Below are 13,646 nucleotides of genomic sequence, written 5' to 3' on the forward strand. Positions count from 1 at the left end.
ATCCCTAGTAAAACTTGTTCCGTTGATCAGTGTTTTAGAAGAACAGGTGATATAGCCTTTTGACTAGCTGGTCTAAATTTTAATCACTCAGAGGTGGTTTTATTCTCCAAAAAATAAATGGCACACAGACTCAAGGCACCCCGGCTTCAGTAGTTGTGGCGTGCAGGCTCAGTAGTTGTAGCCCCCTGGCTTAGTTCCTCCGTGGCACGTGGGATCTTCCCAGACTGGGGATCAAACCCGTGTCCCCTGCATTGGCAGGCGAATTCTTAACCACTGCCTCACCAGGGAAGTTCCAGAATTGCAGTCTCCCTTTTAATATGCCTTAAGCCCAAATAATACTTGGAAAATTGTTACAGAAAATAAGACAATAAAATATTATAAGGACTATAAAAGAAGCATATAGTACACAGTTCATATAGACACATCACAAGCAGTTACAAAGTATACTAAAAGGGAGACTGCAATTTTAAAGAATAAGATAAACTATACCGATAAACTCCCAATCTTTCCTGAAACGTTGCAATCTGAAACACTATTGTAGGAAGCAGAAGATTCCAGGAGACATTCTACAAATGAAGGACTCTAAACACTGTGGTTCGATAAAGAATTCTGGAAGGAAGGTATCCTCACCCAAGGAGAGCAGGTTCCTATACTTCTCTAACATCACATCCCTGTACAATTCCCACTGATCTTGGACCAGGCATTCCCAGTCCTCTTGAGAGAAATCTATGGGCACATCCTGGAATGTCAGCAGTCCCTGAAATTAAAAGTACACATACCGTGTGGCCACGGGAAGTGTTCATAATGTGACCCAAGGAGAAAACAGCAAGTTAAGAGAAGTGGTTTTAATTTAGAAGAGTGTCTTCAATTATCCACTAATATATATATATATATATATATATATATATATATATATATATATATATATATATATATATATATAACAAAGTAACTTTCTCTACCTTATTTCTAACTACAAGAAAAGAGTATGGCATGTGATCCACAAAACCATTATAGAGACTATACTTATCTGGAAAAGAAATGATAAAATGATGGTTTCAACACAGGCATATGCAATTTTGAGTGTTTTATTTATATCAAACTGGATAAAATGTGTGTATTTCTCAGACATAAAATACATGTCGAGGTAGAAATGAACCTTTCAACTATTCATGGGTACAAAAGTACACTGGGGAGATCGTAAAAGTGCAGATTCTGATCCAGTAGTCCTGATGGGCTTGAATTCCATTTTTTTCACAAGCTCATTTTTAACTAGTGATGCCACAGTCTTTGTCATTAACTACAATTGGGAATAGCAGAGACATAATAAGGACAGGTAAAAATTCATAGGTAACCTTGAACTTAAAGTGTTTTATGGATTTTACACGTGTAATAGAATAGGAAGCACAGCAGCAACAATCATTTGTGAATATTTACTGTAGACGGTGTTTCTTTCTAAATTTTTTGTGTAGGTTTACAGGAAAAAGGCCTGGGCTGCGGTCACAGTGGGCGGGGCCCCCAGGCCGGGCCGCCCCTCCAGGAGCCCCGACAAGGCCAGGCGCTCCCGGCGGCTCCCTCCCCCGGCGCCCCCTCCCTCCCAGAAGGCCTCGGGGCAGAGCGGTCCCACCCCCTGCGCCCAGAACGGAGCCCGCGTTTCCGCGGAGCTGGAACTCCCGGCTCGGGGTCTCTTCCCTCCACCGTCACGGAACTGCCCCGGAGCCCGAGGGGAGGGCGGCCTCACTGAGGCTGCCGGCTCTGGAGGGGCCCCGGCGGCCGAAGCCGCGACAGTCGTGCGGACGGCGGGCCGGGTAGGTGGGCGCCGACCCTCCGCCTGGTCCGGTGCCCGGGCGGCAGAGCAAGACCAGCTTCTGAGGGGCAGGGGTTCGCTGCCACCCGCCGCTGCTGTGCAGAAAGGGCGGCCCCCAGCGTCTGGTCCCGGGGAAATTCAGTCCCTCCTCTCGCCCCTGCCCTCGGCCTGGCTCGTGGGGCCTGTGGGGCGTGGGGAGGGGGTCGGCCAGAGCGTCCTGGGGGGAAACGGGAGGGAGGCGCAGGGTCCGGCTGCAGCGTCAGCGCCCCTCCTCCCGACTGCGGGGAGAGCGGCTGAAAACTCCTCCCGAGGCTCGCGGGCCCCTTATTCAGCCGAGCCCCTCTGCGCTCCTTCCTCCCTGAGCTAAAGTACCGGGGGGAGGGGACAGGGCAGGGGACTGGCGCAGGTAATGGGGAACATAAAAGGTGATTGTTAACTAAGGAAAACCAGCTCTCCCGACGTGAGGAATGTAGCGCTTTTCTTCGTAGGCGAAGATGCCAGAGTCTGGGCTCACTGATATCCTTCCTTTGATGTGCACCTCAGCTCCCTGGGGCCGGCATTCTGTATTTGCATATCCTGAGCTCCTCAGGGCTCGCGGCTCACACTGGAGGGAGGGCTGCAAGTGCTGCTGACTGGGACAGCCTTTGTTTACTGAGATGGCAAGAAATACTCCATTTCTCACAGGCTTGAGGGGCAGACAGTGAAAAAGAGTCGGAGAATCTCAATCGGCATGTACTTTGGTTTACATATAGATAATATTTACACGTAACTGTGCTAATAGAGGTTCTCAAGTCCAATCAACTTGTACTACTGCCCTCCATGTATTCATTTCATCAATATCATAAGATAAATGCCTATAAAATTGACTTAATCCATTTAAACAGGATAATGATTTTTAAAGGAAACATAATAGAAATATAACAACAAAACCCTTACCACTAAAGGCTGGGTCTGGAACAACCTAAATAAATGTACCATTGTTAAAATATTGAAAGTTGTATTCAGTACAAATATCAACAAAAATGACAAATAATAAGGGCAGCAGAATGCTGAAATGTTCTCTCTTTATCATTAAAGTGGCAGAAAATCATTTATTCGTAGGCACTGGGGGCAGAGAATGACTGATTTTATATCTTTTTCATATTTGTGCAGTTGTTTCAACAAGCAACTTAAAGACAGAGTGGAAAAACAAGGAGGTTTGTGCCTGAGACCATGTTGATGCGAAACTAGTGATGGCCACCTTGTCCCAGGTGAGTTAAGTTTACCTGGCCAGGTAGACTGCAGAGCTCCTGAGAAGCCAGAGCTGGAATTCTGCTGGGTGCCCCTTAGCTTCTGTGACTTGACTGATTGTGAGTCATGTTGGGGGAAAGACCTGATCACAGGAAATGGGTGGAAATAGAGTGATTTGGGGAGCAGCCAACGACATTCATCACAGCTCATGGCCTGATTGAATTTTAAAGAAACAGGAAAACAAATGCTTCTTATGGAATCAGAGAATGTGAGGGCTGGACAATCCCACAAAATGAGAAACACCCCATCCCATTTTCCAGATGAGAAAACAGAGGCCCAGCAAGGTGAAATCCCTCGCCCAAGTTGATCACTGCTGAATGCCAAACAGGGCCAGGCATCTAGCAGCTGCTCCAAAAATTTTGGTTGACTGTATGAACAATGCTGTTTCTTTCTTTCTCACTCTTATTCAGGATTGTGCCAAGAAATCACCAGGTTGCAATGTATTTCGATAAATGTAAATATTAATTGAGTTTTGTTGTGATGATGGCTTAGGCTTTGAAGGTAACAGACTTGGTTCAGATCCTGGTTCTGCCACTCAATAGCTGTTTGGCTTTGCGAAAATTACTAAACCTCTCTGAGCTTATTTCCTCCTTTGTAAAAGTAGGGATAAAACTAGCTGAGCCAGCAGAGCACCTGCATCATGGATGTGCACTAAGTTTTGGTCTTTCTCACTCTCCCACTCCTTCCCTCTGTTCTTCCCAGAGAACATGTACAGAAGGATATAGTACTTTTTTAAAAAAATAATTTATTTTTGGCTGCGTTTTATCTTTGTTGCTGCACATGGGCTTTCTCTAGTTGCAGCGAGCGGGGGTTGCTCTTTGTTGCAGTGCGCGGGCTTCTCATTGCGGTGGCTTCTCTTGCTGCGCTTATTGTGGAGCACCGGCTCTAGGCACGTGGGCTTCAGTAGCTGTGGCCTTCAGGCTCAGTAGTTGTGGCGCATGGGCTTAGCTGATCCATGGTTTTTGGAATCTTCCCTAACCTGGGCTCGAGCCCATGTCCCCTGCTTTGGCAGGCAGATTCTTAACCACTGCGCCACCAGGGAAGTCCGATATAATACTTTTTAAAAGGGGGTTTTAATTTATTTCAGGAAATATACATTTTTCTTGTAGAAAAGGTTATTCCACTATAGAAACATAAACATGCAAAACGACTACAAATGCAGTATTCTACATGTTACATATTATCAGTCACATTTTTTAAATAACTGGGCAACGGCCAAAGCACTAGCAAGTGGGGAGTAAGAGGATTCAAGTCTGGGGTGCCCCCCACCCCAATCTCAAGAGCAGGGTGTGTTTTCAAACCCATATTTCATCTGGTCTTTGCTTCTCATCCATCCTCTGTGTCTGCCTTTCTCAAGAAGGCTCAGATCCTCTGCTTTCGCACCCTCCCGGCTGGCTGTGCCCCGGCTCCCGCCCTGGACCCTCTGCACACCTGGGTGTGCCTGCTCTCCGTATGCGTCACCAGCTTTGCCAGGGAGCTGCTGTACCGTGCACTGCTCGCTGTACCCCAGAGTGCCTAGACCCTTCTGGTACATGAAGTACACCCTCATCACCATGTGTGCACGCCCATCCCCTTACCTTATATCCTGCCTCTAAGCCAGACTTGGGGGTGACTACAGTGTGCATTTTGCTATGTGAGCTGCTGGGATCAAAGTGAAGTTCCCAACTTTTCAAGTTGCAGGCTTGAGGGGCAGACAGTGATTTAAGTCGGGTCACCTGATTTAAAGGGGGGCTGATTGATTTAAAGCCAGGGCAGCTGACTTAAACCCTGCGTCCCTCAGCTGCAGGACGAGACCAACTTTGGTGGTGCACGGGTTTGCTCCAAGCCAGCACTGCTGTTCAGGAAGAGCTTCCAGTAGCGCCTTAGTGCAGGGGGACTTGGTTCGTTGTCTTGCCGCTGCCCTCAGAGGGGGGCCACCTGCTCTTCTGGAGAAGAATCAGGGAGGGGGAAGTGCAGAGTCCCGGCTGGAGTTGTGGCACCCCTTGTCTGATGGCAGGGAAAGGGGGACGCGCCTGTGTGGTGTCCTGGGGCTGGACTCACCAGGTCAACTCAGCCTCTCTGCCTCCTAACCTCCCCGCACACACCCCACAAGAGTCTCCAGTAATATGTAATTGCGCCTTAGGTTCTCGGTCTTCAAACTCATACCCAGGCTCCCAGGTCCCTTGATTCAGCCAATTCCTCTGTGCTCTTTCTTCTATTAGATACAGTCCCAGAGGGAGGGGCTGGGGGATGGGACTGGAGGGACCCTGGCAGCACTGGCCTCAGCTGACTAAAGAGATCTGGGGCCTGCGTTCTCACACATGTGCGAGGACCCTTAAGGCGGAATCGAGGGGGCCAGTTAGAGGCAGTCCTTGCTGTCTCAAGTGATTATGGATCACCGTCGGGTGGGGAGCCCGCTGAACCCTGAGAAGTACTGTTAGGGGGATGTGTTCCTCCCTCAGCTTCAAGGACGTGGGTGGGCTTCAGGGCTCCGGTTCCCCTCCAGGCCTCCAGGTCCGACTGCACCCCAGCGGCCTTGCAGACCTGCCATCTTGTCCCAGAACTTGCCAGGCTCCAGGAAGAACCCAGACTGCAGAGATGGTGCCTGAGCACTCCAGCTTAAGAATTGCTGTCCCTGGGGACCCAACAGTGGAGGGAGGAAGGGTGAAGGGAGTAGGGGGGTGGGGTACGGAGGGGTGGCTGCCCTGGGAGACGTTGAGAGAGAAATATCGCTCCCCACACCCCCTGCCCCCTGCAACTGACCCATTGATGTCATAGGGTCTCAGGGCCTTTTAGTCAGAGATGCCTCTGTTTATTTACTCCTGTGTTCAAAACTATGCAAAACCAACTCTTCATCCTGTTGCTGCCTTGCCAGGACTTTTAAAGCACTGTTCTTTTGAAGCACTCGTTCCCTAAACTGCAGTTTGGAGCTGTCCCAGCTATTTAAAAGTGTTCTCCTTAAACTGAGACTAAATTCTGCTCTTTTGGAAAAACGACCTTCACTTCAGAGGAGATCGTCTTTTCTGCCCATTCCTTCCTTCTACTGCCCTCTTAAGAAGTCCTGTGCACAAAGAACTTGGTGATTTATTTTTTGCTTCATGTCAAAAAAATAAATAAAACTTCCCCATGCACCCCAAAAAGCTTTCCTGGAACATAGGTGTTTCAAAACTATGACAGTGTTTTGCAGTTAGTATACACTGGGTAGACTGCCTAGCAATCCCTGCAAGAGCCAGAGGTGAGCAACGCCTTTACTTATTTGATTGGATGCCCTTCAAATTTAGGAAGGTCCCATTCTTATGACCCAGCAGATGAGACAAGAGCCCTGGATGGCTGTGGCTCTGATTATATAACTTCTGGTGATTTTATTTCCCTTACTGAGCTGCTGCTTCTAGGTTAAATTCATTTTATTACCTGTCCATTTTTAAAGATAGAGTGAAAAAGTCACTCTAATAAGTCAGGGGTCTGAGCTCAGGGTTGGTCAAAGGTACTCACAGGGTGGAAGGTGGATAAAATTAGATGGGTATAATAGGAGGGTTGGCAAGTACAGCCAGGACACCCGTGTTCATTGTGCATAGTAATAAAGGCCAGAATCTCCTTATTTATCTCTGGTGGGAAGTTCTGATGGTTTCACAGGATAAAGCTCAAATCATATTTAAACTAGGGGATATCCCCTGAGCATAAAAGGAAGTATCCACCCCTTGCAGGAGCCGCTGCTGAGGAATAAAGATGCAAACATAGAGAATGGACTTGAGGACATGGGGAGGTGAAAGGATAAGCTGGGGCAAAGTGAGAGAGTGGCATGGACTTATATACACTACCAAATGTAAAATAGATAGCTAGTGGGAAGCAGCTGCATAGCACAGGGAGATCAGCTCGGTGCTTTGTGACCACCTAGAGGGGTGGGATAGGGAGGGTGGGAGGGAGACGCAAGAGGGTGGGGATATGGGGATATATGTATACGAATAGGGGATTCACTTTGTTATACGGCAGAAGCTAACACAACATGGTAAATCAATTATACTCCAATAAAGATGTTAACAACAACACCAAAAAACAAACAAAAAAAACTAAGTCAACCGCACCAACGGAGACATTGTATGTGTTTACAGTTCAAGAAATCCAGAAGAGAATCCTTTACTCTGTATGCAATGAATCATCCATTCGAAAAGAAAAAAGCTTTCTAAGATTTTTTTTTCCATTTATTGTTCAGAACATCATTTTTATACCTCTACATGTCTAACTATTCAAAGCCAAGTCGCGTGAGTTAGAGGTAAGCAGCTGATTGATTTAAAGTTGGGTCATGTGATTTAAAAACCGGTGGCAGCTGATTGATTTAAATCCAATCGTATGATATGAGGAGTGAGAGCTAAAAACTGCTTTTTCATCTCTGGCTCAGAATATCCTATTTACCTTGGTTTTTCTTATGATTTAGGAAACTTGAGCCGTCTCCCCTTGGAATCGTCAGGACAAAAATACAGTATATCAGGTTCATTCTTGAAACCAGCTTCTCACGGTTAAGGTGTATTGACTAAAAGATCTTCCTTCTTCAAGAGATTCCAAACCTCTGTAGGACACTTCATTGTAATTGGAGAAAAAATAAGAATGAAATCATGTCAGCAGCTGCAGGAGGCCAGGCAGCCCCCAGGACTAGGGAAGGAGGAGGAGGCAGGGCTGAGAGTTGCCATTAGAGCAGACAACCTCCAGAGGGCGCCGAAGCACCGGCAGAGCCCACCTGCGCTCCCAGTTTGGCACTGCAGGGTCAGATTTGGGTTTGGAAATGGGGTTGCTGTAACCCCGAGGAGGAGAGCAGAGAGGAGGAGTTGATTACCGGTCTCCTCTGACTCTCTGGCCCAAATTGCCTGGCTTCACAGGGGGGACAGAGTTTTGCTTTCAGCAACTAATGGGGCACTTCCAGGCTGGTGGGGTTGCGCAGTGGCCCGACAGCCTGACAGGCTGACTGCGGTGTGACCGCCCTTTGTTTCTCCAGAATCTGTACATCAGGAGGTGCATGGCTGCGGGAGCCCATTCACCGCCCCCCCCCCCAAGGGGGATGGCATCTTCCCTGGCTGTACCCTGTGATCACCAGGTACTTGAAATGAATGCAAGTTTTTTGACTTCAAGGAAGAGCTCACATAACCCCTTCTGCCTCATAATGTGTGGGATTTACTGTAATGGAAGGACATTATGAAGAACAGGTAGAAAACTCAGCTGTTGGTCTCCATGTAGGAGTTTATTTTGCACGAATCCCTCCTACATGAGTAGATAGCAGAGGTTTATTTTTGTTCCCGTGTGTGTAGTTGTGGCAGAGGATGTAGGTATGGCGATTTGAAGCCCTTAAAGAAATAGTCTCAGAACTCTCAAGACTTCTCTTGATTGGAACCGAAAGAGACCTGGAAAAGGAGGAAAAGAAAAGGAGGAGGGAGAACGAACGACTGTTTCTCAGTAAACTCACCTTCTTAGTTGATTGTTCTGTCTTCTCATTTCTTTAACTTCTATGTATGTCTAATGGAATAACGTAGAAAGGCTGATTTTTATGCTTTAAAAGATTTTACATCACGAAGAGACTAGAAGTGGCTAACAGAACTTATTCAACGTTGACAGAACTTATTCAGATCAATTTTAGATAGAGTCTTTGATATTAAATTTCTACACTAAAATTGGTTAACCAAATTTTCTCTTTCTTTTTGAGTGAATATTTGTAACATATTTTTGTAGATAATAATTTACTCTAGATATACAAAATTGTGAGAATGGGTAACATTTTTTACCACTTAAATGATTTCTTTTAAATGAACAGATGGAACACTTTAAATGCCAATGTTATTTCTTACATATTGTTTTTTATTTTCTTGATTTCCAAAACTTGTGTTTATTTAATTGATTTCTGTCTAATAATCTGTGTCTCCCCTTTATTGTTTCTTACTTTATATTTTATTGATCTATAGTTAATTTACATTATTATATCAGTTTCAGAGGTACAACGTAGTGATTCATAAATGTTTAGTTTCTTCTCCATTTATACTTATTATAAAAGAGTGGCTCTATTCCCCATGCTATACAGTACGTCACTGTAGACTATTGATTTTATACGTAGTGGATTCTCCCTCAGAATCTCCTACCACTATTTTGCTCCTGCACCCTGTCTCTCCCTGATGGTAACCACTAGTCTGTTCTTTAATCTGTGCGTCTGTTTTGTTGTTGTTGTATTCAGTTGTTTAGATGCCACGTGTAAATGATATCATACCAGGCTTGTTTTCTCTGCGACTTATTTTACTAAGCATAATACCCTCCAAGTCCATCCATGTTCTTGCAAATGGCAAAATTTCATTTTTTGTTGAAGTCATCATTAAAAATCTTTTTTTATCCAGTAACCTATTGACAAACACTTAGTTTGACTCTATATCTTGTCTATGGCAAATAACACTGTTTTGAGCTTTGGGGTGCAGTTATTTTTTTGAAATAGTGTTTTTGTTTTCTTCTGATATACACCCAAGAGTGAGATTGATGGATATTACGGGAGTTCTATTTTTAGTTTTTTGTGGAACCTCCATTCTGCTTTCCACAGTAGCTGCACTAATTCACATTCACATCAAGAGTGTACAAGAGTTTCCCTTTCTCCACATCCTCACTAACCTTTGTCATTTGTGATCTTTTTGACGACAGCCATTCTGACAAGAGTGAGGTGATGTCTCACAGTTTTGATTTGCATTTTACTGCCAATTAGCTATGTTTAGCATCTTTGTGTGTTCTGGCTATCTGTATTTTTTCCTTGGAAAATGTCTACTTAGGTCTTCTCACTTTTTTAAAAAAGATTTTGGGTGTTTTTTTGACATTGAGTTGTATGTGCTGTTTCTATGTTTTAGATATTAACCCTTGATTGGTCCTCTTTTTGTGTTAACTTCTTATCATGTGCAAATATTTTTGCTCTTTCAGCACGTTGTCTTTTCATATTGTCTTTGGTTTCCTTTGCTATGCAAAATCTTTTAAGTTTAGTGAAGTCCCATTTGTTTATTTTTGGCTTTGTTTCATTTGCCTTAGTAGACTGAACCTAAAACTATGGCTATCGTTTATGTAGAAGAATGTTCTATATTTTCCTCTAGAGGTTTTATGGTTCTGGTCTTACATTTAGGTCTTTATTCACTTTTGAGCTTATTTTATATATGGTGTGCTAAAATGTTGTAATTTTATTCTTTTCCATGTAGCTGACCCTTTTCCCAGTACCACTTATTGAAGAGACAGTTTTTTCTCCATATTGCCTGCTTTGTCATAAATCAATTAAATACAAGTGTGTGGGTTTATTTCTGGGATCTCTATTCTATTCCAGTGATCTTTATGTCTGCTTTTGCTCCAGTACTATTCTCTTTGATTGCTGTAGCTTTGTGGTACAGTCTGAAGTTACAGAGCCTGATTCCTCCAGCTCCATTCTTCGTCCTCAAGATTGCTTTGGCTATTCGGGGTCTTTTGTGTTTCCATACAAATTGTGAAATTTTTTGTTCTATTTCTCTGAAAAAATGCCATTGGTTGTTTGATAGGGATTGCATTGAATCTGTAGATGGCTTTGGGTAGTATAGTCGTTTTCACAATGTTGATTCTTCCAAGCCAAGAACATGGTATATCTCTCCAGCTGTTTGTGTCATCTTTGATTTCTTCCATCAGTATCTTATAGTTTTCTGAGTACAGGTCTTTTGTCTCCTTACGTAGGTTTATTCCTAGGTATTTTATTTTTTTTGTTGCAGTGGTAAATGGGAGTGTTTCCGTAATTTCTGTTTCAAATTTTTCTTCTTTAGTGTATAGGAATGAAAGAGATATCTGTGCATTAATGTTGTATCCTGCTACCTTACCAAATTCATTGATTAGCTCTAGTAGTTTTCTGATAGCCTCTTTTGGATTCTCTATGTATAGTATCATGTCATCTGCATACAGTGAGAGTTTAACGTCTTCTTTTCCATTTTGGATTCCTTTTATTTCTTTTTTTTTCTCTGACTCCTGTGGCTAAAAATTCCAAAAGTGTGTTGAATAATAGTGGTGAGAGTGGGCAACCTTGTCTTGTTCCTGATCTTGGTGGAAATCGTTTCATGTTTTCACCGCTGAGAACGATGTTGGCTGTGGGTTTGTCATATATGGCCTGTATTGTGTTGAGGAAAGTTCCCTCTATGCCTACTTTCTGGAGGGGTTTTATCATAAATGGGTGTTTAATTTTGTCAAAAGCTTTCTGTCAAGAGCATTTAATCCATTTACATTTAAGGTAATTATCGATATGTATGTTCCTATTATCATTTTCCTAACTGTTTTGGGTTTGTTATTGTAGGTATTTTCCTTCTCTTGTGTTTTCTGCCTAGAGAAGTTCCTTTAGCATTTGTTATATAACTGGTGTGTTGGTGCTGAATTCTCTTAACTTTTGCTTGTCTGTAAAGTTTTTAATTTCTCCATCAAATCTGAATGAGATCCTTGCTTAGTAGAGTAATCCTGGTTGTAGGTTTTTCCCTTTCATCTCTTTAAATATGTCCCACCAGTCCCTTCTGGCTTGCAGAGTTTCTGCTGAAAGATCAGCTGTTAGCCTTATGGGGATTCACTTGTATGTTATTTGTTGTTTTTCCCTTGCTGCTTTTAATATTTTTTCTTTGTATTTAATTTTTGATAGTATGATTAATATGTGTCTTGGCATATTTCCCCTTGGATTTATCCTGTATGGGACTCTCTGAGTTTCCTGGACTTGATTAACTCTTTCCTTTCCCATATTAGGGAAGTTTTCAACTATAATCTCTTCAAATACTTTCTCAGTCCCTTTCTTTTTCTCTTCTTCTTCTGGGACCCCTATAATTCGAATGTTGTTGTGTTTAATGTTGTCCCAGAGGTGTCTCAGATTGTCCTCAATTCTTTCCATTTTTTTTCTTCATTCTGCTCTGTGATAGTTATTTCCACTATTTTATCTTCCAGGTCATTTATCCATTCTTCTGCCTCAGTTATTCTGGTATTGTTTCCTTCTGGAAAATTTTTAATTCCACTTATTGTGTTGTTCATCATGTTTACTTTTTCGTTCTAGGTCCTTGTTAAACGTTTCTTTTATCTTCTCCATTCCAGTTCCCAGATTTGGGATCATCTTTACTATCATTACTCTGAATTCTTTTCAGGTAGACTGCCTATTTCCTCTTCATTTGTTTGGTATGGTGGGTTCTTACCTTACTCCTTCATCTGCTGTGTGTTTCTCTGTCTTCTCATTTTGCTTAACTTACTGTGTTTGGGGCCTCCTTTTTGCAGGCTTCTGGTTCGTAGTGTCCCATTGTTTTTGGTGTCTGCCTCCAGTGGCTATGTTTGGTTCAGGGGGTTGTGTAGGCTTCCTGGTGGAGGGAACTAGTGCCTGTGTTCTGGTGGGTTGGGCTGGATCTTGTCTTTCTGGTGGGCAGGTCCTCATCCGTTTGTGTTTTGGGGTGTCTGTGACCTTATTATGATTTTAGGCAGCCTCTCTGATAATAGGTGGGGCTGTGTTCCTGTCTTGCTAGTTGTTTGCCATAGGGTGTCCACCACAGGAGCTTGCTGGTCTTTGAGGGGAGCTGGGTTTTAGCATTGAGATGGAGATCTCTGGGAGAGCTTTCGCCTTTTGATATTTCATGGCACCGGAGTTCTCTGGTACACCAATGTCCTGAACTTGGCTCTCTCACCTCAGAGGCAAAGGCCTGACACCCGGCCCGAGCACCAAGACCCTTTAGCCACACGGCTGGAGGTGAGAGCAAGAGGTAACTTTCGTACACCTCAAAGACCACCAATGGGATTCACAGACCATTTTCTCTCCAGAAGTGAAGAAAACAGAATTCAGTCTTCGGCTAGTCAGCCACTTTGGTAGCCAGCCTCCAAGATGGCCCTAATCATCCCCTAATTATCTCCCAATCTTCATGCGCCTGTGTGGCCCCTCACACTTGAAAAGGGCTGAGTGTTTAACTATTAAGACATTGCAGAAATGACAACGTGCAGCTTCCGAAGGTGGGTCATAAAAGACATTGCAGCTTCTGATTTGTTTTCTGCTAGATCACTCATCCTGGGGTAAACCAGCTGCCATGTCATGAGGACACTCAAGCAGTCCTAAGCAGAGATCCATGTGGCAAGGAGCTGAGGCCTCCAACTGCAGCCAAGTTAGTAAGTCATCTCATAAGTCAAAAGATTGAATTTTATTTATTTTTCATTGTGTTAGGTCTTCGTTGCTGCACAGGGCTTTCTCTAGTTGTGTCGAGCGGGGCTTATTCATCATTGTGGTGCATGGGCTTCTCCTTGTGGTGGTTTCTCTTCTTGTGGAGTATGGGCTGTAGGTGCATGGGCTTCAGTAGTTGTGTCATGCAGGCTCAATAGTTGTGGCTTGCGGGCTCTAGAGCACAGGGTCAGTAGTTGTGACACACAGGCTTAGTTGCTCTGTGGCATGTGGGATCTTCCCAGACCAGGGATTGAACCCCTGTCCCCTGCATTGGCAGGCAAATTCTTATCCACTCTGCCCCAAGGAAGTCCAGTGTGCTCCTTTTTAAACCTAGTCTGTTTCCTTTATTTTCTATCTTAACTATTCTGTATTAAATTTAAAAAATAA

The 13,646-nt window shown here is 43.9% G+C and overlaps 1 long non-coding RNA gene across 1 annotated transcript; it reads left to right on the forward strand.

The window, feature by feature from the left end:
- Positions 1 to 1,694: 1,694 nt before the first annotated feature.
- On the forward strand, positions 1,695 to 13,196 carry LOC132416928 (uncharacterized). Its single transcript, XR_009517741.1, has 3 exons — positions 1,695 to 1,808; positions 2,960 to 3,057; positions 13,100 to 13,196. It is a non-coding gene; the product is annotated as an uncharacterized lncRNA (long non-coding RNA).
- Positions 13,197 to 13,646: the final 450 nt, after the last annotated feature.

Source organism: Delphinus delphis, chromosome 20 (genome assembly GCF_949987515.2).
Source record: "Delphinus delphis chromosome 20, mDelDel1.2, whole genome shotgun sequence".
Lineage (NCBI taxonomy): Eukaryota > Metazoa > Chordata > Mammalia > Artiodactyla > Delphinidae > Delphinus > Delphinus delphis.